This window comes from Hylobates moloch, unplaced genomic scaffold, assembly GCF_009828535.3.
Source record: "Hylobates moloch isolate HMO894 unplaced genomic scaffold, HMol_V3 SCAFFOLD_20, whole genome shotgun sequence".
Classification (NCBI taxonomy): Eukaryota; Metazoa; Chordata; class Mammalia; order Primates; family Hylobatidae; genus Hylobates; species Hylobates moloch.
This window is the reverse complement of record NW_026652295.1, coordinates 18,907,815-18,919,133: the sequence shown is the minus strand read 5'-3', so window position 1 is coordinate 18,919,133 and position 11,319 is coordinate 18,907,815. Positions and strand designations below refer to the sequence as shown.

The window sequence follows — 11,319 nt, the reverse complement described above, 5'->3', positions numbered from 1 at the left end:
TGTCTTCAAATTCTGAGTTTGACTCTTCTGAAGTATTTTTCAACTCAGAGTCATGTATATCCATGTTTTTCCACAAAGTGTTTTCTTCTTTGCATGAAGTGGACTAGTGAGTCAGGATATTTCCAGGACTATTGCACGGTTGTCATTGGCATTAAATTCTAAGTAATAGACAACTTCTGGCTAGTTTTATGTCTTCTCAGTCTTCCCAGAAAATGTCAATGGAAGGATTTGAAGCAACGATTAGAGCTCCTATTTTTTTCTAATGGCTCTTAAATGTTTTGTTGGCTGAAAACTAAGAAGTTGCAGTGGCCGGGCGCAGTGGCTCACGCCTGTAATCCCAGCACTTTGGGAGGCTAAGGGGGGTGGATCACGAGGTCAGGAGATCGAGACCATCTTGGCTAACATGGTGAAACACCGTCTCTACTAAAAATACAAAAATTAGCCAGGTGTGGTGGCGGGCGCCTGTAGTCCCAGCTACTTGGGAGGCTGAGACAGGAGAATGGCGTGAACCCGGGAGGCAGAGCTTGCAGTGAGCTGAGATTGTGCCACTGCACTCCAGCCTGGGCGACAGAGTGAGACTCCGTCTCAAAAAAAAAAAAAAAAAGAGAAGTTGCAGTTTGCCAGGTAAGCCACCAAGAAAAGCAACCAACTTTGCTCATGAGTAAGAAGGTAACTAAGTCAGGAGTGCTGCCTGGTTACAGTGACTTTAAGGTAACTTTGACTCTAAGATGCACTTCTATTTTGAAGACATTAAAAATGAAAAAGGTGCATATTTGTAGTGAGAAACATGGCATGGAGTTTTAAAACATTTTTACTTGAATTAATTATAGATATATCTGCTTATATGAATCTATCAATGTATTGCTCAAATTAGCATTATTTGCAATCTTGTTATTCTCTTTAGAGCTGGCAAGAGGATTAACACTTGTATATTTTTCTATTTTTTCCTTCTATATATTGGTATCACAGTTTGAGTTCTAATTCTGAACCTTCCAAGAAATAAGATCTACAATCACAAACACCGTTTACTGAATATTTTCCATTTCTTTTTTTTTTTTTTTTCATCTAGGTCTTCACATTTATTGTTGTCTGATTGTTCATAATAATATATATATATATTTTTTATTATACTTTAGGTTTTAGGGTACATGTGCACAATGTGCAGGTTTGTTACATATGTTTCCATGTGCCATGTTGATTTCCTGCACCCATTAGCTCGTCATTTAGCATTAGGTATATCTCCTAATGCTGTCCCCGCCCCCCCCACCCCCCACCCCACAACAGTACCCGGAATGTGATGTTCCCCTTCCTGTGTCCATAAGTTCTCATTGTTCAATTCCCACCTATGAGTGAGAACATGCGGTGTTTGGTTTTTTGTCCTTGCGATAGTTTACTGAGAATGATGTTTTCCAGTTTCATCCATGTCCATTTCTTGATGGAGCTAGTTCACTACAAATTCATTTGGACTTTCCTCATCTGGGCCACTGATGCTGCTTGAGAACATCTTTTTTTCCTGTCATACATGGGGTTCATATCTTACTCTTTGCTTCTCTAAATCTTTTCTACACAAGGACCCAACTGATTCCTCCACCTCTATCAAGTTTCCCACAAATAACACAGCTCAAGGTGATCCTCATTCACCACTATCCTCTCTCATCCCAGATACTACTGTCTTTTAAACATTTTATGCATGAGAAAATTGCAGCCTAGTTACAAAGTTGTGAAGAGTCTTATGTGCCATGCTAAAGAACACATGACTCCTAAAATAACCATGAACATTTTTTTTTTGAGACATAGTCTCGCTCTTGTTACCCAGGCCGAGTACAGTGGTGTAATCTTGGCTCACTGCAACCTCCACCTCCTGGAAGTAATTCTCCTGCCTCAGCCTCCCAAGTAGTTGGGATTACAGGCACCCACCATCATGCCGGGCTAATTTTTGTATTTTTAGTAGAGATGGGGTTTCACCACGTTGGCCAGGCTGGTCTCGAACTCCTGACCTCAGGTGATCTGCCCACCTCAGCCTCCCAAAGTGCTGGGATTACAGGCATGAGCCACCATGCTTGGCCTAAGATTTTTAATTCCTTAGACGTCATTTTCCTATCTACTAAGTGAGAATAGTACATACTTAGCAAGAGTTTTGTAGATAAAGTTATATATATAGAGCATCTAACTGAGGGCTTGACACATAATAGTTGCTTAATAAATCATACTAGTTATTATCATATAGGCAATGATAGCACATTAGATGATTTTTCTTCTGAAAACAATGCAAAGACACACGTCTAGATAACGTCCACAGAACATGCAGTATCCCTAGATTCCAAGTGTATGATGATAAGTAAATCCAGGTCAAACTGGTAGGACCACTAACAAATTTTGAGGTTTTCTTCTTGAAGTTTGTCTTCGTGGGTGAAATAAACATCCATTTGCTTATTTGCCTTGTGAATCCCATTTTAAGTCTGGCTGGATAGGGTTGTGGCTCCATTAGTAATTCAGTAGGACTACTCCTGTTTTTAAAAGTGATGAAACAACTTTCAGTTGCTAGAGCTTCAGAAATACCGACCCTCTGTTAGATATGGGGAGGGTGAAGCCTTTACATACATCGTCCCTAATCTTCGTATGAGTCCTCTCTGGAGGGTAGTATCCTTATCTTACTGGTGAGGCAACTGAAGTTGAGAGATGAAAAGGGCTCCATCCTTGGAGGGTGACAGAGCAGGGCTCTGCCTAGAATCTGCTGACTGTGAGGCTGGCTCTCTCTCTGCACTTTGCCAGGTCATACTGGGTCCTCTTTTCTTTTTTCTTTTCTTTTGTTTTCTGTTATGTTCTTTTTTTTTTTTTAAGATGGAGTCTGGCTCTGTCGCCCAGGCTGGAGTGCAGTGGCACGATCTTGGCTCACTGCAAGCTCCGCCTCCCGGGTTCATGCCATTCTCCTGCCTCAGCCTCCCGAGTAGCTGGGACTACAGGCGCCTGCCGCCATGCCAGCCTAATTTTTTTGTTTTTTTTTTGTATTTTTAGTAGAGACGGGGTTTCACCGTGTTAGCCAGGATGGTCTCGATCTCCTGACCTCGTGATCCACCTGCCTAGGCCTCCCAAAGTGCTGGGATTACAGGCGTGAGCCACCGCGCCCAGCCCATACTGGGTCCTCTTTTCTAAGAGTTTACTTTACGTCATCCTCCATAGTCTGTTTCATACTATCAGCTTGGCTATTTGGGGTTGATAAATCATGACTGGAGTATTTGAATAATATCCCTGCCCATATGTTCTTTAAATTCACATGAAATAAGCACCGGTGCATTGTCAAAAACTCTATTGTCTGGCATATTTTTCAAGTAATAGGCATGGAGCTGTTGATTTTACAGCAGAACTTTGAATCAAAACCAGAAGTCTGCTGCCATCAAGTTATTATCTTGGAACTGTCCTGCAAAATCAATAGAAATGTAGATACAAAATAAAAAAATAGAACCTACCATTTCATTTAGAAACTGATATAGTTTGGATTTGTGTCCCTACCCAAACCTCATGTAAAATTGTAATCTCCAGTGTTGGAGGAGGGGCCTGGCGGGAGGTGATTGGATTATGGGGGTGGATTTCCTCCTTGCCGTTCTCAAGATAGTTACTCTCATGAGACCTCATTGTGTAAAAGTGTGTGGCACCTTCCCCTTCACACTCTTTCTCCTTCTTTGATCATGTAAAACATGGCTCCTTCTTCTTCACTTTCTGCCATGATTGTAAGTTTCCTGAGGCCTCCTAAGCCATGCTTCCTGTACAGCTTGTGGAACTGTGAGTCAATTAATCCTCTTTTCTTTATAAATTACCCAGTCTCAGGTAGTTCTTTACAGCAGTGCAAGAATGAACTAATACAGAAACTTATCAGAAACATGTTATCTGTCATATATTAATAGTTATTTTTTCTAAACATGATTTTTAATGGCTATGTAATATTTCATTTTATTAATATCCCTAAGCAAGCCTCTATTTTATAGTTATGAATCCATTTATTAAATATTGTTATATGTTTTTTACATATCTGTAATATTTCTTTAGGCTGTATTTCTGAAAGTAGAATCTAGGTCAAAAACAGACCTTGTTTAAGGCCTTTAGTGTATAATATTGCCTTCAACAGAAATTTCAAACTATTTCCAGGAGAGAACTCCTTCCCAATATCCTTACCAATGGTAAATTTTATTATTTTTATGAATTGTCGGTTATATAAATGAAAATGGAAGTTTGTTATTTAACTTGCATTTCATTCATTATAAGTGAAGTTGATTTTTTTCATATATGATCTGTGTGTATTTCTTCTGCAATGAATTTTGTGTTCATTACTTTTGCCAATTTTTAAATTTGTATATTTATCATATTATTATTGATTTGTGAAAGTGTTTCATAAATTAAGGATTTGCAATGTATACATACTGTAAATACTTTTCTAGTTTGTTTTTTGTTTTTAAATTACATTTTTTTGTTCTTGAAGTTGCTTTCTCTCCCTTCTTTAAGTTTCAATACGGAGAATTAAGCCAAGATTTTAGACAATTTTCTCATGGAAATAACTGTCTTTGATTAGGTTCCATTAAGTAACATAGATTAAGCATGCTACTATAAACTTCAAAATCAGAATTGGGTCAATGTCACTAAACCAAGGCCTTCTAACCAGAATACCTTTCTTTTTTTTAATGTATCACTTATATGTATCGTTGTCAAAGTAGTATGAGAGCAGTTTTCTGAAATGACATTGTAATTCACCAAAGTAATCATGTTGAGGCATATACATTATGTTTCTAGGTTGTGACTGCTGAGGTTTTCTTATGGAATTTTATCTATTGGTCATGCTGTTTCCCGCCTGCCCCTCTCATTCAATTTAAAAAACTCAATCTGGAATTATACAGTTAATAGCTTATGTTTCATCATATTCTACCCTGCACCTAATACAATATCTTACCATAATGAACTCTGAGCTCTATTTGTGAATGCCTAATTCAAAGACAACTAGGTGGAGAAAGACAGAAATCTTTTTTTTTTCAGTTTTGAATAAAAGCCAGAAAAAATTATGAAGACATAGCCTGGCAGTATGTCTAGAATGTATTAAAGGATTAGAGATCTAAACAAGTTTCAAAGTGGGATTATTATATAGGTCAAGACAATGAAACATGAGGAAAGTAAGTGACTAGTTCCAACTGCCTGTAATTCAGTCTGATTTCCTGAACAAGTGTATGGGCAGGTTGGAGACCAGAGTTGACCAATAACATGACTTATACTGTGTGTGTTGGTTGGAGGAGGGGGGTGTCAAAAGAAATGTGCTTTGCAGACTTTCAACTACAGCAAACAAGACTGACGAAGGGCCCTAGCTGCTAGGCTCTAAAATCCATTGCCATGTCTGGGCTGAGGCCATGCTTCCCACCAGTTTCCCCAAAACTGAGTATGGCAGAGATAACCAAGGCATACCTGTTCTTGTGAGATGTGGAACTCCACTGACGACCAAATTTGTTTCAGGAACTCTCCTATAACCTTCCATAGACCACATGATGGCCTAGGGGTGATTTCTTTCCTCTCTTCTCTCAGGGTCAGACTTGCGTCTTGGCCTAATGAGTCTTTTTGTCTTTCTGACTCTTCCCCCATTTTTTTCTCACAGACATTTCCTCTAATAAAGTCCTTGCATGTTTAATCTTGTCTTTGACGTCTCCTTCTTAGGAGACCTAGATCAATCTACAGAGAAATTGCTGGCCAATTTTCTTATTCTTTAGAGACTCTGGCTTTTTTTTTTTTTCTGTTTCAAAAAATTTCTAAATCTTCTTAAAGACTTCTTTCTTCAGTAAATGGTAACAGTAAATGGCAAAATGTACATAAAAATTTGCATGCAATTTTAGTTGGTGCATGAGAATTTTGGAAATCATTCAAGGATCCTCTGAAAATCCAATGGACACCATGTCGAGTATCCCCACAATTCTTTCTGAAGATATTGATAGTTGGTATTGATGAAGACTAATTATATGCTTTAAGGACTTTTATCTTCCTCTGGTAATGCAGGCTACATACCCATTCATACTCTGTGGTGATATTCAAATTACTTAACAACCAATCAGAACAATCGCTAGCCTCTACAACACAAAGTAGTTCCCACCCTGTTCTTTTCCATTATCTGTCTTCCATGAAATTGACGATAATTCTTAATGTATATATTCTTCTAGATATTTATTATGAACTGCTCAATAACTTTTATTAAATGTCAACAGAGTATTTGGCCTCGGGCAGAGGGAGACATCAGGAAAACCCACACAAAAACTAAGAGACAGGAAAACTAGCAGTAAGGAGTCCCCCTTTTAGTTCAGAGTTAAATGCAAGCATGGCTTGCATGGTTTACATTTGAGCAATTGTTTGTACCCCACTATTCTTTAAATAGCCAACAAAAGGTTTTCGAGGCAGCCATTTTTAATTGGTCCAATCCTCATTCATATCTTTTGAAAAACCCTAACAATTTGTGTTGAACTGCATGTCTACCTTCTTGTGTTCCAACTCTTTGGTTCACTTTGTCTGTTGTCTTTCCCATATGGTTCAAAAAAGCACTATGCATAATGCCTTTCTCTAGCATGCCCTTTTGATTCCTAACATTCTTCTGAGGGCCTTAACTCTATAACCATTACCTGAACGTGGTGCTTTCATCTAGGATTAAGTTTTGCACTTCTATTGATCTTCCTTTATGGGGTTGAATGTAGTAAATGAACCTCCTAGCTCCCAACAAATTTGCATGTAATTGCCTGTCCAGTCCTGAACTCTGAATACTGGGCTGGAAGAATACACTAGCATTAACAGAGCCAAAAATGTTTTTCTTTCAAAGGCTCTGCTCCTTTGTAAAAGTGGCATATATGGGAAGAATCAATAGGCTTTCTCAAGGTTTGGGAAAATGGTGAGGTGGGGGGATGTCCGGAAATTATTACCGTGCTATCAAAATTATCATAACCTCAAATGGACCTTTTGAATAAGTCTAGAGCTGGCATTAACCTCTTTTTGACCACTGAAACATACTGACCTACATTTACATACCCCCAAAGGGAACTGAAATACTTTAATCATGCCTTCTTTTCACTTGAATTTCTTTAGACAGATTTTACTAGGTAGTGATAAAAATTTTGTCCTGTACCGTGTCTTTGATGGATTTAATGATCAATCATATATGAAGGGTTATTGTTGAATTATTTTGAATAAAAAAGTAGTTTCACTTGAAGCTAGATAACTTTTATATTTAACGTGTTATATAAACCCTCGAACTTTTCCTCTGATCTGTCACAATGGACATGAAAGGTATGAAATTTTTAAGGGAGATGTAAAATTTACTGCAGAGAAATGTCTGATTGTTAGACTTTTATTATAGTTAATTACAAAAATTCAGTACTGCACCGTTTCAAGTCTTGATTTTTAATTTTTTAAAAAGTGATGACTCCATCAATATTTGTGTGGAACACTCTTCATTTGCTGTCCCCCAATGCAACCATAAACACCCACTCCATTTACTTTAAAACATTAAGTGATTGATTTAATAAAAGTTAAATGAAATAAAGCTTAATTTGCTCTTCAATAATTGGAGACCCAATGCCATGTCTCATATTAAGGGACTTGGTAATTATTTCTTTCTTTTTGTTTTTTTGAGAGGGAGTTTTGCTCTTGTTGTCCAGGTTGGAGTGCAATGGCACAATCTCTGCTCACTGCAACCTCTGCCTCCCGGATTCAAGTGATTCTCCTGCCTCAGCCTCCCGAGTAGTTGGGATGACAGGCATGTGCCACCACACCTGGCTAATTTTGTATTTTTAGTAGAGATAGGGTTTCTCCATGTTGATCAGGCTGGTCTCAAACTCCTGACCTCAGGTGATCCGCCTGCCTCGGCCTCCCGAAGTGCTGGGATTACAGGCGTGAGCCACTGCGCCCAGCCAGGAGTTATTTCTTATAAGTAAATCCCTTGTTCCTCTTTGGAGAATGTAGAAGCTCTGCATTCTGATGATATGTGACTGGGAGAGGGGTCAAGGTTCCTCTCCTTGTTTGTCCTATTCAGTCTGATGAGCTGATGAAGTCAGCAAGTTAAAGACATGCTTTGGAATGATCAAAGAGGAATTATTTAGGAGGAGGTGTGGTTTGTGAGGAAATGTTGAAAGCATTTTTAAATTGCACTAACAACTGATGAAGTTCAAGCATTATTAGCACTGACGGGAATCCAGCTGAGTCTTTAGCAACATCATAACTTTTTATACCATCCCTGTGAAAGTGGCAATGTTAATGTTAATTTGAGTTAAATTCTTAAGCATCCTGCTTTTGATTAGTTCAAAATGCCAAATACTAATGCTGTGGCAAAAAATTCTGTGAGATATAAAAAATAGATATATTTAAATATGTCAATTAGTGCTGGTATTGGCAGCACATATACTAAAATTGGATACAGAGAAGATTAGCATGGTCCCTGCACAGGAATGACATGCAAATTCATAAAAAGCATTCCATATTTTAAAAGAAATCAATGAAAATAAATATAGCAATTACATTTGAGAAGGATGAGAAGGAAGATTTCAGAAAATAGAACAAGTTCTATTGTTTTAGACCAGATAATTATGCCAAGAATTATTTCTGTCATTGCCATTCTAGTATTCATGTTAAGGGATATCATCTGACTAATAATAATATCCCCAGACACTGTGTAAAGCCCTATATGTGTTAACTCATTTGATTAAACACAAATAGTGAGAATATGAGATGTGGACAACTTTAAGATGAGGAACTGGATTTTAGGGAGGATAGGGGACCTGTCCAGAGTCACTTTATTTGTAATGGATATTTTCTGCCTTTGAACCTTGGTTGTCAGACACAATCATTCTAACTGAAGAAATGCTCAAACTTGTGTTGTATGTGCATTATACTCCATTGAAAACCACTTAGGTGATAAGGGGAGAAGGGTCTCAGTTTAAGAATCAGAAGATCTGTGTTCTAATTCTGACACTAATCTGTCCATGAAACATTTTTTTTTTAACTAACAAAATTCAATTAAACTTGTATCGTACAGGCTAAAGGAAGTCAAGCATTTAAGCTATAGCCTATATCTCTCCACATCTTATGTGATATATACATTCTTTCCCTCCTCATAGTGCTTTTGTCTGAATTGCTTGTTCTTCAGTACATTTACATGAAGAAATGTATTTAAAATAAAATATGAATAAAACAGTTAACACTAAAAAACATGTTTTAAATTAATATGAAGTCATATCAACATAAAATAATATTTTAAAGAATAACTATTAAATTCTCTATCATTTTGAAAGAATAGGACAAACATGGCTAAGAGGAAGAAAATGCCCAGTTCTTTGAAATGAGTTCCACACACTGGATTTAGATCCATCACACCCTAAGATACAGAAGTAACTTGTAGAATTACTGCCAGAAATATTTTGAAAATTTAGGGAGAAAGGAAATACTGTTGAATGGAAAATGTTACCTCAATCATCATACAGGAGACAAAATATATGTTTTAAAGTTGCAAAACTGCACACTGATAATCCTGCAACCCTCTGTAGTAGGTTATGGAAGGGACAGTTTGTGGAGGAATGGTCACTAGGAGCCAGCATGGGTTCACTGAGAATGAGCAATGCCAAGGTAGCTAATTTCACATTTTAATAAATTAGACTTGCACGTTTGGGGAATTTTGGAGTCATAGTATGTAAATATATTTCTGGACTTGAGTCTAAATAGCAACACATTGCTTAAAATTCCCAGAAATTTTGTATTTACTTTAAACAAATTTTCCTTTAACTTTCGGGATGCCGATTTACTAGATCTTGGTTGGGACCGGGAATGCCTATTTTACAAAGTTCCCTAGGGAGTTCTGATCATCTTCTATGTTTGGAAATCTCTACGTTGGGCAATCCATTTTTTTTTCTAGCAAATATGAATACATTTCTTTTGACCTCCACTCTCTACTCATAGATTTAGCATCTATTTTTGAACCTCATAAGGTCTTGGACAATTTGAGAAAGATTAGAAGAAAGCAAAGATGCTTATTTGGGAGCATCCTCATGTAGCCATTCCAAGGTTAAATGCACAGATATGAAGCTGGCTTCCTAGATCCGAAGCCTAACTCTCTAGCTGTGTACGTTACTTTTTGCGTTTGTGCCTTTGTTTGCTTGTTTTTACATGTAAAATAGTAATAGTGCTTCCTCATTGGTAATTAATTGAGATACAAATAAAGTACTTACAAAGGTGTCACTGTATAGGATATTCTCAATTAGAGTTGGCTATTATTATTATTACCATTGGAATAAATACCTATTATTTTTCAGGTGGGACTGCCAAGATGAATAGACATAATCCTTAATTTAACAACTTCACAGTTTATCATCGGAGTCAAGTGTGCAAATAAACAATTGCCATGCAACTTTCAAGGTACAAGTTTAAAAGTATATATGAATTTTATTGGGCAGACATCAGTGACAGCTTCACAGCAATGTTGTCACCTGAACTGTATATTTAGGTGAATTATTTGGACATGTAAGTAGGGGAAAACTCATTCCAGATGAAGAGAATGCTATGACAAAGGTGCTGGGGACTGGAAAAGCCTAGCTTTCCAGAGACTGAGTATTGCTTTAGTGGGCAATAGGAGAAGAGAGTAAAAAGAGGTATATCAGGATTTGCTTTAGGGGACTCAGTGCTGGCTAGATCCTAAAAGGGCCGTGAATACCATGCCAAGGAACTTGGCTTTTTTCCATCCTTAATGAGAGCCATGAAAAGATTTTAAGCCAGGAAATGGTGCTATTAGATTTTCATATATGATCGTAGAAGGCTGTTAGTAGAGTTGAAACTAGAGGCAGGCACACCAGTTAAGAGGCTGTTACTATGATTCAGGCAAGTCTTCGTAAGGGTCAAAACCAGAATGGTGACAATGGGATGGAGAGAGCAATATGTGATAGCTGCTGGTAAGAAGATCCCAGACATCTTGCAGGAGGAATGCTGGTTACTGGCAGATGGGAAGGAATGGGAAGCAAAAAGATTCCCCTGATATGTCACTCAGCAAATAAATGGTTGAATCTTCCTTCAAATTGAGCTAGGAAATACAGCATAAAGAGCATATTTTGGAGGAAATATAAGTTGTGTTTTATTCTTGCTAAGTTTTTTTTTTGTGTGTGTGTTAGGGGAGTGTTGATATATTCAGATAAAGCTATCCAGAAGGTGGCTGGATATTTAGGCCATAATCTTTGGGAAGAAAGCAGGGTTTGGAGCATTGATTTTGGAGTTGTGTCCTAAAGCCACACTTATGAGTTAGGATTCGATTTTACTACATGTACTGCATGT

General features: G+C 37.6%; 1 non-coding gene across 1 annotated transcript; it reads left to right on the top strand.

Moving 5' to 3' along the window:
• The first annotated feature begins 8,385 nt into the window (after nt 1–8,385).
• LOC116460579 (U6 spliceosomal RNA) lies at nt 8,386–8,488 on the top strand. Its single transcript, XR_004245866.1, has one exon. It is a non-coding gene; the product is annotated as a U6 spliceosomal RNA (small nuclear RNA).
• Nucleotides 8,489–11,319: the final 2,831 nt, after the last annotated feature.